Raw genomic sequence first — 12,271 nt, 5'->3', positions numbered from 1 at the left:
CAAACCTGAACAATGCTAATAGATTTGATAATTAGAATGCTCTACAAGGGTCATGCTAGCATTGCTGGGTGTAAATGTCTCCAAAGTGGCCGCACCAGCCTTCCCACACAGCTTTATGACAGGGTGGAATTTGTTATTTCGGAAGTTGAGATTAGTTCTTCCTGTGAACTCCGCCGCTCCTGTTCTGATTCCATATCAAACAGAGAAATGTCAGGACCTGCACTGTGACATTTCAAATCCCCATTGTAGACCTTGTCTAATTGAACCACCCTCATTATAATGATGGAGTGTGGACCGACCAGTGCAAAAGAACATCAGAGATGAAAGCTATGGTTTGGTGCCAGCAAGAATTATTTACATTCCCGGTCTTTTCTTCTCTTGGAACGCAGCAGTGAATCCAACTATCTCTCAGTCTCCGGTGACATTTCAGGGCTGTCAAATAATGGGTGCAGAGTAATGGTCAGCATATTTGCAACAAGATAAAGGTGAGTCTGGTCAAATCAGCATTCACCAGGATGCCATGATATAAATAATGTAAGCTGTAATAGGAATATATGCCTTGCTTATATCCTGTATTATTCACTATCAGTGAAGATGTCATTCTTTTGACAGGAGGCACAGAGAAGATAATGTGACTCTGACATTGAACTGTTGATTTTACACATTCGTACATTGTTGTTTTTCACATTTTCCCCACTAGTGTGCTCTTCTGATGGAGGCTTTTCTCCCTGAAAAACAAGTTATTCCATAATCAAACATTACACCAATGTCAAAATAAAGGTCACAAGTTCAGGCTCACAACAGATGAAGTGCTGAACTGTTCAGGCTTCGTCATGTTAGAGGCAGATGTGCCCTTCACGGCTTACATTCATACTGTTGCATCGTCTCACTGTAATTGGAGGAAGAATAAAGCGTCATTGGCATTCTGCTCAGTCCACTGTGGTGAATTTGATGAGAATGTCACATTAAAAATGCATGTTCCTCGTACGTTCTTTGGCCTTTGTCTTTAGCCATGGGAAACAGCAGACACTTATGACAAATAAGGACGGAGCTGACGCTGCCTGAGGTGGATCTCTTATTCGACAGGAAATATCAGCGTCTTCTCCCAGTGTCTGCCTCCTCCACATGAGACCACGCATTTGTCAACCGCCTGGGCTGATGGAGGGGAAAAGAAATTGGGTCACGATAGAAAAGTTGCATAGACATATAAAAATTATTCTAATAAATAAAATCACAAACAGCACAAACATAATTCTTTACCTGATAAATGATGATCGTGTTACATAAATCCTGGTCACTTTCTCAGGAAATGCTCAACTAAATCAAGCTTCATACATCACTGTTCATCTATATTTTTGTAGTAGTTTGTAGTAATGAATCAACAGCTCAGACAGACGACTGATGGCCGTCAGCCAACTGTCGACCAGCTGCTGGACGATCACTTGTGAGACACATCAGGTGTCCCAGATCCTCCACAAATGAGCACTAACTCTGCACTCCGGGCAGCAAGGGAAATCTCCTGGAACCAGACAGCAATGTTTAGCTCACATAAACATTTAAAGTGGTTCTGTCCATAAAATTTATAGCTCAAGCTGAAAGGTAATTAAAAGCCTATGATCAAGTACACTAAAGGTTTCATTTCCATTACTTAACTTGTGCAACTTTATGCCTATACACAGTATATACAGTACTGTGCAGAAGTTTTAGGCAGGTGTAGATAAATGCTGTAAAGTAAGAATGCTGTCAAAAATAGACTTTAATAGATTACATTTATCACTTAACAAAATGCAGAAACTACCCTCAGTCCTTATGTGGATTTAGGCAGCCTCATTTGCTTCTCTCTCTTCATGTAATCCCAGACAGACTTGACGATGTTGATATAACAGGGCTCTTTGGGGACTATACCATCACGTCCAGGACTCCTTGTTGTTCTTTATGTGGAAAATAGTTCTTAATGACTTTCGCTGTATGTTTGCTGTAGTCAGTCCAGAGCAACCAGCTGCCATTTTTCTGCACCTCAGTTCTCGTGTTTCTATGCAAAGTTGAGCCACTTGGCCTTGTTTCCATGTTGGAGGTATGGCTTTTTGCCCTCAAGTCTTCCATGAATGCTACTTCTAACCAGACTTCTCCAGACTGTAGATGGGTGTAGCAGGGCCCAACTGTCATCTGCTGATGGCACTGTTGGACATTTTCCGATTGTGAAGGGAAGTAAGCATGATGTGTCTTTCATCTGCTTTCATTAAGTTTTCTTGGCCGACCACTGCGTCTACGGTCCTCAGCATTGCATGTCATACTTCTTTAAAAGAGCTTGGACAGCACATCTGGAAACCCATTGTCTGCCTTGAAATGTCTGCCAGGGAGAGACCGTGCTGATCCAGTATAACTGCCTTGTGTCTTGCTGTGTTCAGTCTTGCCATGGTAAATGACTTTTGACAATGAACTGTCTTCAGCAACATCACCTGTTCCGCTTAGTTTTGCTGTTCCTCACCCAGTTGTATTCCTACTACACAGCTGTTTCTGTTTCAGTAAATGATTGTGTTCCAACTTACATACTGAATTAATGATCATTAGCACCTGTTTGGTATAATTGTTTAATCACACATCAGACAATATCCCAACAAAATCCCTGACTTTGTGCAAGTGTACCTAGAAGAATTGATACTGTTTTGTCCTGTGGCTCAGCAGATAGAGCGGGTCACCCATTTATCAGAAGACTGGTAGTTTGATCCCGGGCTGTACCTGTTGTGTGTGAATATGTGTGTATGTACACCTTGGCATGATACATACACTGCCATCGGTGTGTGAATGGGTTAATGTGACATGTAGCATAAGGCGCTTTGAGTGGTCAGAAGATTAGAAAGTACAGTCTGTTTGTGTCAGGTCAAATACAAAAGCCACAACACTACAGATTTTTTCAATTATTAAGATGCAATGGTCAAAACTGAATCCACTTTTTCAAAACTCTTAACACAGTCTGCATTACCAACATGTATCTTGACCAAACAGTTAATCTCACCTCCAAAAGTCACTCAAACCCCCAAAACACTTTTCATACAAGTCTGAAAATAAACTTGTTCAACCAAAACACTGGCAACAATTTTCACTCAGAAAGCATATGATATTACTCATATTACACTGATCAACAAAACACTAACAACAGGAAGCATTATATAAATATAATGAATGTTTATCTTTGAAATGTCACTGATTTATTTATATAAATCAGTATTTCATATGGTACAGTTGTTCTCAGTCACGTTGGTACATTTCTCAGATCAGAATTTAAATTGTACTTGTTCAACCTCCACATCATCTAGTCACTTGTGCACATAGCAATTTCTCAGTCTTTTGAGAAATAGCAAATTGCAAATGCTTTGACACATTTATGCAAATCATTATGTACAATTGTCTGCTGTTTCCTACGTTATCAATTTCTTATGTCATGTTGATCACAATGTATTACAGCTTTCAATTGCTAAGAGGCAATGGTCAAAACTGAAGCCACTTTTTCAAAACTCTTCACACAGTCTGCTTTACCAACATGCATCCTGGCCAAACAATTAATCTCACCTCCAAAAGTCACTCAAACCACCAAAGCACTTCAACAATTTTCACTCAGAAAGCATACAATCTCAGTCATATCAAAACACTAACAAATCGGAGCATTTCATAAATGTAATGAACTTTTATTTTTGAAATGTGACTGCTTTTTTCACATAAATCAGTATTTCATATGGAATACAGTTGTTCTCAGTCACGTTGGTACATTTCTCAGATCAGAATTGAGATTCTACTTCAACCTCCACATCATCAAGTCACTTGTGTACATAGCTCAGTCTTTTGAGAAATTGCTAATTGCTTTGACACATTTATGCAAATGATTATGTACAATTGTCTGCTGTTTCCTACATTATCAATTGCTTACTGTATGTCAAGTTGATCACAATGTATTACAGTATACTGGTTCTCTGTCGAGTCGTCTTACCCCCCAAAACATCTAGTCATAAGTTCATTGAGTCAGTCACATGCAAAATGGCTGAACACATCAAAATCTGCAAAGCATTTTTTCTACATGTCTATTTTGTAAATGTGTGCTACAGTAAATTGATAAAGATATCTGTTAAGAATAAGAATCTGTGGCCCAATAGACAGGAATGTCAACCTAAGGGGGGCTTTCCATGTTTCCATTTCTATTTTTGTAATTGTTTCTGTTATGCTATGTAGTGCTGTAAAATAGTCTTGTCTTTTTCTTTTCTCCATCACAATGCTCTGTCAACAAATTACAGTGCATACAGTAAAGGTGTAACTGTGAATCCTGTCCAATCCCCTGCTATGTATAACTCTGTACTGTTGAAATTGATCTATGTCATACAGAAAAAGTGCAGCCTTGTGCATTTTCAATCATTGTCATCTAAACCTTAGGTATAGTTTACCAATACAAATTGGTATGATTCTAGAAATGTACCAAAGCAACTGAGGAAAAACCACATTCCGCAATTTACTTGTGAAATAGAAGTTACTGAAATTTCAGTGCTGCAATACAGTTGTTTACACAGTAACAAGCCTGAGACAAAATGACCACAACCTGTAATTGATGTACCAACCCCTTGAACCAATTATGTTAAATACAACCACATTTTATGCATTACACTTAGCTTGCAGTTTTACAGTAAAGCCACAAAAAGTCACCTTTGTATTTGTGTTGTGAGTTTTGTATTTGTGTTGTGGCTTTTGTATTTGGCCTGACACCTCTGGGCCATCGTAAAAGTCACACCAAATTGATTTGATTTAAATTTTCCTTCTGTTCACTCACTTTGCATTTTGTTAATTGAATAACAAAAAATATATTGAAATTCTTTGTTGTTACAGATACTCATTTGCACATCAAGGCACAAAGGAATAGAAATAGAAATAATAGTATAAGTTGTTAAGTAGAGAATATAAGAAAGTACAAAAATCTAAGAATATAATTTATTGCATTTTTCAACACCTAAAACTTTTGCACATTACTGTATATACATACACAGTGAAAACCACATATTGACCATGATTACAGCAATCAACTGCTTACAAAAATCAAGTAGTCTGCTTACAGTGCTCATTTCATGTCTTTTAATAGATGACAACATAAGAGAGAGGGGCATTACCAGGACCACACCAAGCGCCATGTGTTCTCGCATCTTTAATGAACAAAGTGTTTCAAAGTTTTGCACATTCTTTCAGAGCCATAGCCAACACCTGTCTGATTCCAACACCAACAATCTGGTTGTATCACTTCAATCATATCTGCTTGTTGTCACTAAATATTACTGCTCCTGAAAACAGAAATCCAGTCTCCATGTCCATTACCTCAGTTGGGTTAAAGTGATTACAGAGGACTTACGTAAAACAAATCCTACTTTTTTCACTTGGAGAGTGGCCATATGTGCAATAATACATGCCAAACTTTATTGTAAAAATGTAAATGTAAAAACTAATAGGTAAGATGCTGGGAAAGACTGCTACAAGGTGATGCACATGGCAGTGTGGAGCGTCTTTGTATTTTGCAGATTACAGCCTCTGTAAGAAGAGAGTGAGGGGTGATAAGTCTGATTTGGTATTAGCCACCGATACAAGACACCTTGAGTTCTTGAGACACGCCACATCAAAATGATCTCAAACGGGTGAATTGTTTGATTTGTTGTTTTGGACTGTATAACTCTTTGGAAGTTTCCCATTCAGCTTTTACTCATAACAGAAACTCCAAACTGCCTGTATCAAGAGAAGAAATGACCGACCGAGGACAAGGAAACAACACACTCAAACAGGAACATTTCAAAATTGTACCACGCAGGCTCTTGGGGACACATTAAATGGAAGGTAGACGTAAAACTTCCATGCATACCACAAGAAAACATTAGTGTGTTACCGTCACAAATGTCGTGATGTTATTCTTCTCTATCTTCTGTAGTCTATTTACTTCCTTAGTGACAATTATAATGCATCTTCTTGAGATTTGTCTACACGATGTTAAGATCTCAAGTTGGCTAAAAGTAAAGCCACCTACACCAGCTGCTGCGGTAGGAAAGTCATATCACTGTTTTTCTATTTTATGTCAGCGAAGTTTCATCTTCTGAGAGTGAGAACTGACAGCATTTCTCAAAGGAGTCACTGAAGACCAAGCAGACTCCTCTCTGTTCTCCGGGGAAATATAGGTTTGAGTTGAACGTGCAGTATCCATCATACCAATGAAATGCATAATTAATTCTCATCATTCTCATAATCCTTCTCTAGACTTGACCGCAAAGATGAAAATTAAAAGCCGGAGCCCATGTCAGCAGGCTGGGTGATATCTATTGTAGTTTTCTCACTCAGTGGCAAAGAAATGCAGATGATAAATCGGCAAGGTTACAAAGTATTTACACAAATAAGTTGAAAACAATCGATCCAGTGCACCACACTGTCATACCCTTAGGGATGTGGTTCCCCTGGAAGAATGCACAATCCCCCTGGCCTGGGTTCATTTGAGACGCAGATTGTGTCTGATTGATCAATGAGAACCACTGCTGAGCCATCAATCTAACAGGAGTGGAATAGGAAAAAGGGAGCATTAACATGTATAAGCTGCCGTGTCCCGGCAACGTCCTCTACCTTGAGTTGGTGGGAAAGCAGCCACCTCTGGGGACATGAACAAAAGTGGTAAGTCTAAGACCTGCAAGAGGAATGTGTTATATAAGGACAACAGGGACGATGTCAACATCTCAGCTTTTTTGTGATCTCATCTCTGTCACACAGCAGAGGCTCCTTATACCTGTATCTTACCAAAAAATATATCTACCATGAAGCCGCTGATACTCCTGCACAGGTTGGGGAGTTAATAATCCCTGAATTGTGTCAAACTTGAATATCACCTTCAGACGCCCTACAGGTAATCATCACTGTAGGCCGCTAATGAAAGCATAAAATTGCTGGCACCTTTTGGCTAACCTCTGCGCTGCAGTATTTAAGACAAACAGGTGATTAATGAGTGATTTGTGCTGGTTTTGCTGGTAGACAGCTGTTCCATATTGCAGCAATCATTGGGCGGAGCACTTATGAAGTGTGCATCAAGGTCTTTCTTTAAGGTTGCATTGCTTCTGAGAACATGTTGTGCTACAGACTTTGACAGTTTTTATACAATCACAGCACAGCATGCAACAACAAAGGCTACACAGCATGCAAAAATATGAACTATAATGATACTGCAGCTATTGTGCAGAGTTTTCCATTTTTCAACAGAGGATAAAGGTTTTTGGACTATATTTGTGGAAATAGCCTCTGTTGAGTGGAAATAGCTTCTGTTGAGTAAAAACAAGTGGTGTATAAGTGCCAGCGCCAAATTGAAAAAACTAGTGGCACCATCCCTAAAAGCTGCAGTGTCACATTTTGCACTTCAAAAAATAAAAGAAATGTTTATGATTTCTTCCCCAAAGAGCAAAGGACAGTAAAAGAAGAGATCAGTGGCTACTATGGGTACGTCTGTGGCAAATACTTCGTCACAGGTTAGCTAATGATGTTACTAAGTAAATGACATGCGAACTGATTGTGCCTGTAGATCAAAGCGAAATCAGAAAAGAGGCTAGGTGATGGTGTAAGTAAAGTTTTTACTGTGTGTTTTGTTTAACAGTCTGTCCAGTTGAAAGACCACTGGTGGCAAAGAGAATTTTAAAATTAATAATTTACACAAATTGAGTTGACCTACCCTCTAATAATGAACGTTGTAAACAGTTTAAAGTAACGTCGGACATGGGGCTAAAACAGACCTCTTTTCTACTTCTCGGCTTGTAATAAAAGTTTGCGTAATAAGCACAAATGGCTATCAAAATCTAGATTGCGGTTCCACTTTGCTAGTGTTGTGTCGTTCAAAGAACAAATTGAGTAGTTCAGGACTCTCAACTGTGGGTCTCTAGGTTTGAGTCGTTCATTTGTCACGTGACATCTGTGGAGCAAGAATGAACTGTTCGTTCATCACTCAATCAGTCTTTCATTCATTCAGCAGCCTGAGTTACTGCCAGCGCTGGAGAATGAGAACCAAGTCGGTTGTAGGTATCAGTCACTGGACTGACATTATCTATTTTGTTAATTATGTGACATTTTATAAAGTTTAACGTTATTACAGTGCAGTGATGTTGTGCTATAGTTTTAACACAGCCTACCGTAACTTTAGTCCTGCTGTTTACAGCTAACAGCTGATCAGAGTTGTTCTGGGTCCGCTCCACTTCAGAGCCCTGACAGGGTTCTACCGGGAGCCGAATTACCTCCGAGGTCGTCTCCTCTCCAAAACAAACGGACCCGGTCATTAAAACATTAAAACACAGCCACATAGCCGCGTTAGCGTTAGCCCTGTTGTGTGTTTACAGCTAACAGCTGATCCGGGTCCACCAGAGAACGCAACATAACATTTCCTTTTTATTTATCAACAGAGCCGTGCTGTTGTTTCACAGCTCTTGACTGGTGAACAACCTGGCAGCGTTTGAGAGCGATGTGTTCATGTTTGTGTCTCTCTGTCTGCAGAATCCAGACCTGATGTGGCCTATTCTGCGTCCAGACGTGCCAAACTGCTGCGTTTATTTCTTTGTTCCTCTCTCTGTGCTGGAGTTCTTTTAAGAAGTTGGTGGCTTTATCCAGATTATTATTATATTGGTTGAATTTTTTAATAAGAGTGTGTTTTATTCATCTAGTAACCTAGTCTAGTGTCAAGTTTATTACTTCACCATATTCCCAGAAAATCTGATGTTAATATATAGATTTTACTCACTTGTGGACCCATGGGGGTTTATAAAGCAATGATAGAGAAAGATCAAGAGGTGAATTTGTGCATTATACTTTGTCAATTAAAGCAAGCCAGGCAGCCTTCTGTGTTTCAGAACTGCGCTGTTTTTTAATCACCCTCTAGAGGGCTGCAGTGTTCAAATGAACGAAATGACAAAAAAAGATTAGTTAATTTAAATGAACAAGATTTGATGAGTAACTTTTCCCATCACTACACTCCGCCAGTGAAGTAATTAGTTTACATTTTTAATGTCAGATTGGACAAACTACCAAAACAGCAAAATAAAGTGACAAATGTCAGATAAACATTACCTAAAGATTCAATAAGGCAGTTGTATGTGTCACTTTGTCTACTTTGACAAAGGCAGACTGGAAGGACCCTTATTTCTGTAAAAAAAAAAAAAAAATATATATATATATATATATATATATATATAAAGACACAAATTGTTGGCAATGACATTGTTTGCGTTACTGGCCATAGGATTTGGGCCGCTAATAGCTAAATAGTAATATTGTTTTCATATTTTATACTATGAAATTAGCCTCGGAGACATAAAACGGGAAGAATATTTACATTTTAATCCAATCAAAGAGTGAATACATAATGAATCTACCTTGCTGTCTGCTGTTGTTATTTCCTTGCTAATGCCGACTTCGGTAACACAAAGGCGTAGAAGATGATTGGAATGTCTCCAACTGGACAACTCTTATATGTGTGCACTTATCATTTTACCTTGAATGGCTTTCTCAATGTGGATCAGTCATGTTACAAAACAGGATTTGCTTTAAAACTGAAGCTTAAATATAGATCGATACTGACTCCAAACTTGGAACCTAAATGTTTTGTCATTTTTGTGTTGCTTTACTGTTTTCTTTAAAGGTTAAACTTGGCATTAGCATGTGCTGTGGCTAACGTGGCTAGCATCTATTGTATTTAGTATTCAGTACTGAGGGACAGCCAAGAGAAATTGGTGAACGTTAAGCATAATTTAAGGCCAGTTACCATAATAGGTTGGTTGTGGGGAAACTTTTTCATGTTGCTGGTGGCACTACCATGGAAGTAAAATAAATAAACATGAAGCATAGCGTTAGTTCAGGCAGGCAACAAAGTCAAGTTCAGCTCATTCCAGCATATCAGCTGATAGCACCTTGGGGCGGCTGTGGCTCAGGAGGTAGAGCAGGTTGGCCGTTAATCGGAAGGTCAGCGTTTCAATCCCTGGCTCCCCCTGGTTGCGTGTCGAAGTGTCCTTGGGCAAGATACTGAACCCCGAATTGCCCCTGGCGGCTATTGGCGGTGAGTGTGAATGTTAGTTTCCGTTTGAGCACTTATGCTCAGTGTATGAATGTGTGTGACTGGTGGATGTAGTGTAGCACTTTGAGTGGTCAAAAAGACTAGAAAGGCACTATACAATGTGTATTGACAAAGTTTTCTTTTACCCTTGAGGTTTTATTGCACATACTACAGTAACGAAGGTAGCTGTCGTCAACTCAAGTAGCTTAGAGCTACCTTCACTTCAACATGTCCACGGCCTATCTCTGCACTTGCCATTATTTGTGCATGTGAGCCCACATGTGGTTGTGTTCGTGTTCAAAAGGCGACACAGAGCAGCAGAAGCTGCAGCCTGATAATAAACAGTACGGTCTTTAGCCCCAGGCATGTTTAACACCATGCTTCAATGCCCATCTAGTATCTGATTAAACATGTAAATCATATATGCCTGCTCTGTTCTGTACAGGGGTTCTGCTGCTCTCTGCCTCAGGCTTTCCATGTATGCACATGGATGGGCAGGGAGGTGCTCTCCCTACCTTATGGCTTTTCCACGTAGGCATGTGGAAGGGCAGAGAGGTGTGCTCTCAAACAGAGCCATACTGCCAAATATAACTACAATGCCGCAATATCAGTCTTTGATGAAGGTTTTCCTGACTGAACTTACATTTGTTCTCTTTTGTAAATTTTGACCAAATAACCACACAAATCAAAACAAACACCAAGGATAATGCACTTGATGTCTTAGCAAAAATGTACTTTAAAGAACATTATTAAGCCAAACCCAGAGAACCAGGTACAGAGGGACAGACAGTTGCAAACTAAACCTTTTGTTACAGCCACAAGCGGCTCATCTGAGGATACTGGAAGTTAAAGTGCTTGCCAAAGGGCGTCTTGACACAAGTTGACAACTGGTGAGAACAGCATGTCTTGTTAACTTTTGCCACCCTGATTTTTGCACCTAATCTTGGAGGTTGAGTAGGTGACATTCCAGTTGCTTATCCAATCATTCTGCCATTTTACACAGCCTGAAAAGACAGCATTTTGTTTCATTACACACTGCACATTCAAAAACAATATTAGCACAAATAATGTGCAGATATGTTGGTACACCAAGAAGTTTATTGCTCTGGCTCTATGATAAATAATAGATGAGTTTACAAATTACTCCAGATTCTCACATTATTTTTATAAGCCACAAAATATCTGCGGGGTGAACAAATGTCAGTACTGGGAATATACAGTATAAGCATAAATATTGACATTCAGATTGCTGCAGAGTCAGTCCTTAAAGTAGCCAGTCACAGTAATGCTCAGCTTGTGGCATTATTCATTCAGTCCTCCAGTCATGCATTGGCACAGTAGCTAATCTCTGCCCCCAAGGCACTTCAGCAGTAATGAACCTGTTAAAAAAAATCCCCATCCATGTCATTCTGAATTGTAAAAAAGATTAGCTAATATTTTGGAGGGATTTATTGGACACTTGTGTGTTTCTCTGGCTGGAAGTCTGCACTGTCACTCAGTTGATTCCACCGCAGTTTTTTCGAAAAATGGTAAAGCTGCCAAAACTGTTGCTAAAATGATAGTCTGTGTTTTGCTGTAAAAATACCAAAAGCAATCTCTACCGAGACATCTTTCTAGAATTGTCCACGTTTTAATTTAAACTGATGACAGTGTGAGTGCTGGAAACACTCTTAGTGGTGCGAGAAAGTCTTTCAAAAGCCATTACGTGGCCTAGAGTCACAGGGCTGCATCTTGCTGTCTCATCTATTTTAGGCATGCACCTATTTTTGGCACACTTCTTTTCTGTTCAAACAGCAGGATTGGTCAAGAGTATCATTTCTGACTGGTTTTGCATATATAAACACGAGCACCTGGTTTTAGTGCCTGACACTTAACCATACTTATGTTGTCATGCACAGATGTAACAGAAACAAAGCACCTGAGTGCACTGAATATTTTGGAGATATGTGAATCCTTAAAGCAGGAGATCAAAAGAAAAAATATTAAATTAATCCACACAGCATAACATTTTCCCTTAAGAGTTTTTTTTTGTACTTCTGACATTATGTAAACTGCAAATCGGCACCTGTAAAATGTTATCATCAGGGAAACACTTGACTCTGTTTCTCAGTTTGAAGCCCCACTAATCTTTCCATCACAAATCAGCTATCCCTCAGGCATTTGTCGTTTCTTTTACATTTTTAGAGC

Source organism: Micropterus salmoides, unplaced genomic scaffold, assembly GCF_014851395.1.
Source record: "Micropterus salmoides isolate LMB-PRFRI ecotype aquatic unplaced genomic scaffold, ASM1485139v1 Ms_hic_scaffold_1, whole genome shotgun sequence".
In the NCBI taxonomy this organism is placed as follows: domain Eukaryota; kingdom Metazoa; phylum Chordata; class Actinopteri; order Centrarchiformes; family Centrarchidae; genus Micropterus; species Micropterus salmoides.
The sequence above is the reverse complement of the archived record's forward strand: the minus strand, read 5'-3'. Positions refer to the sequence as shown.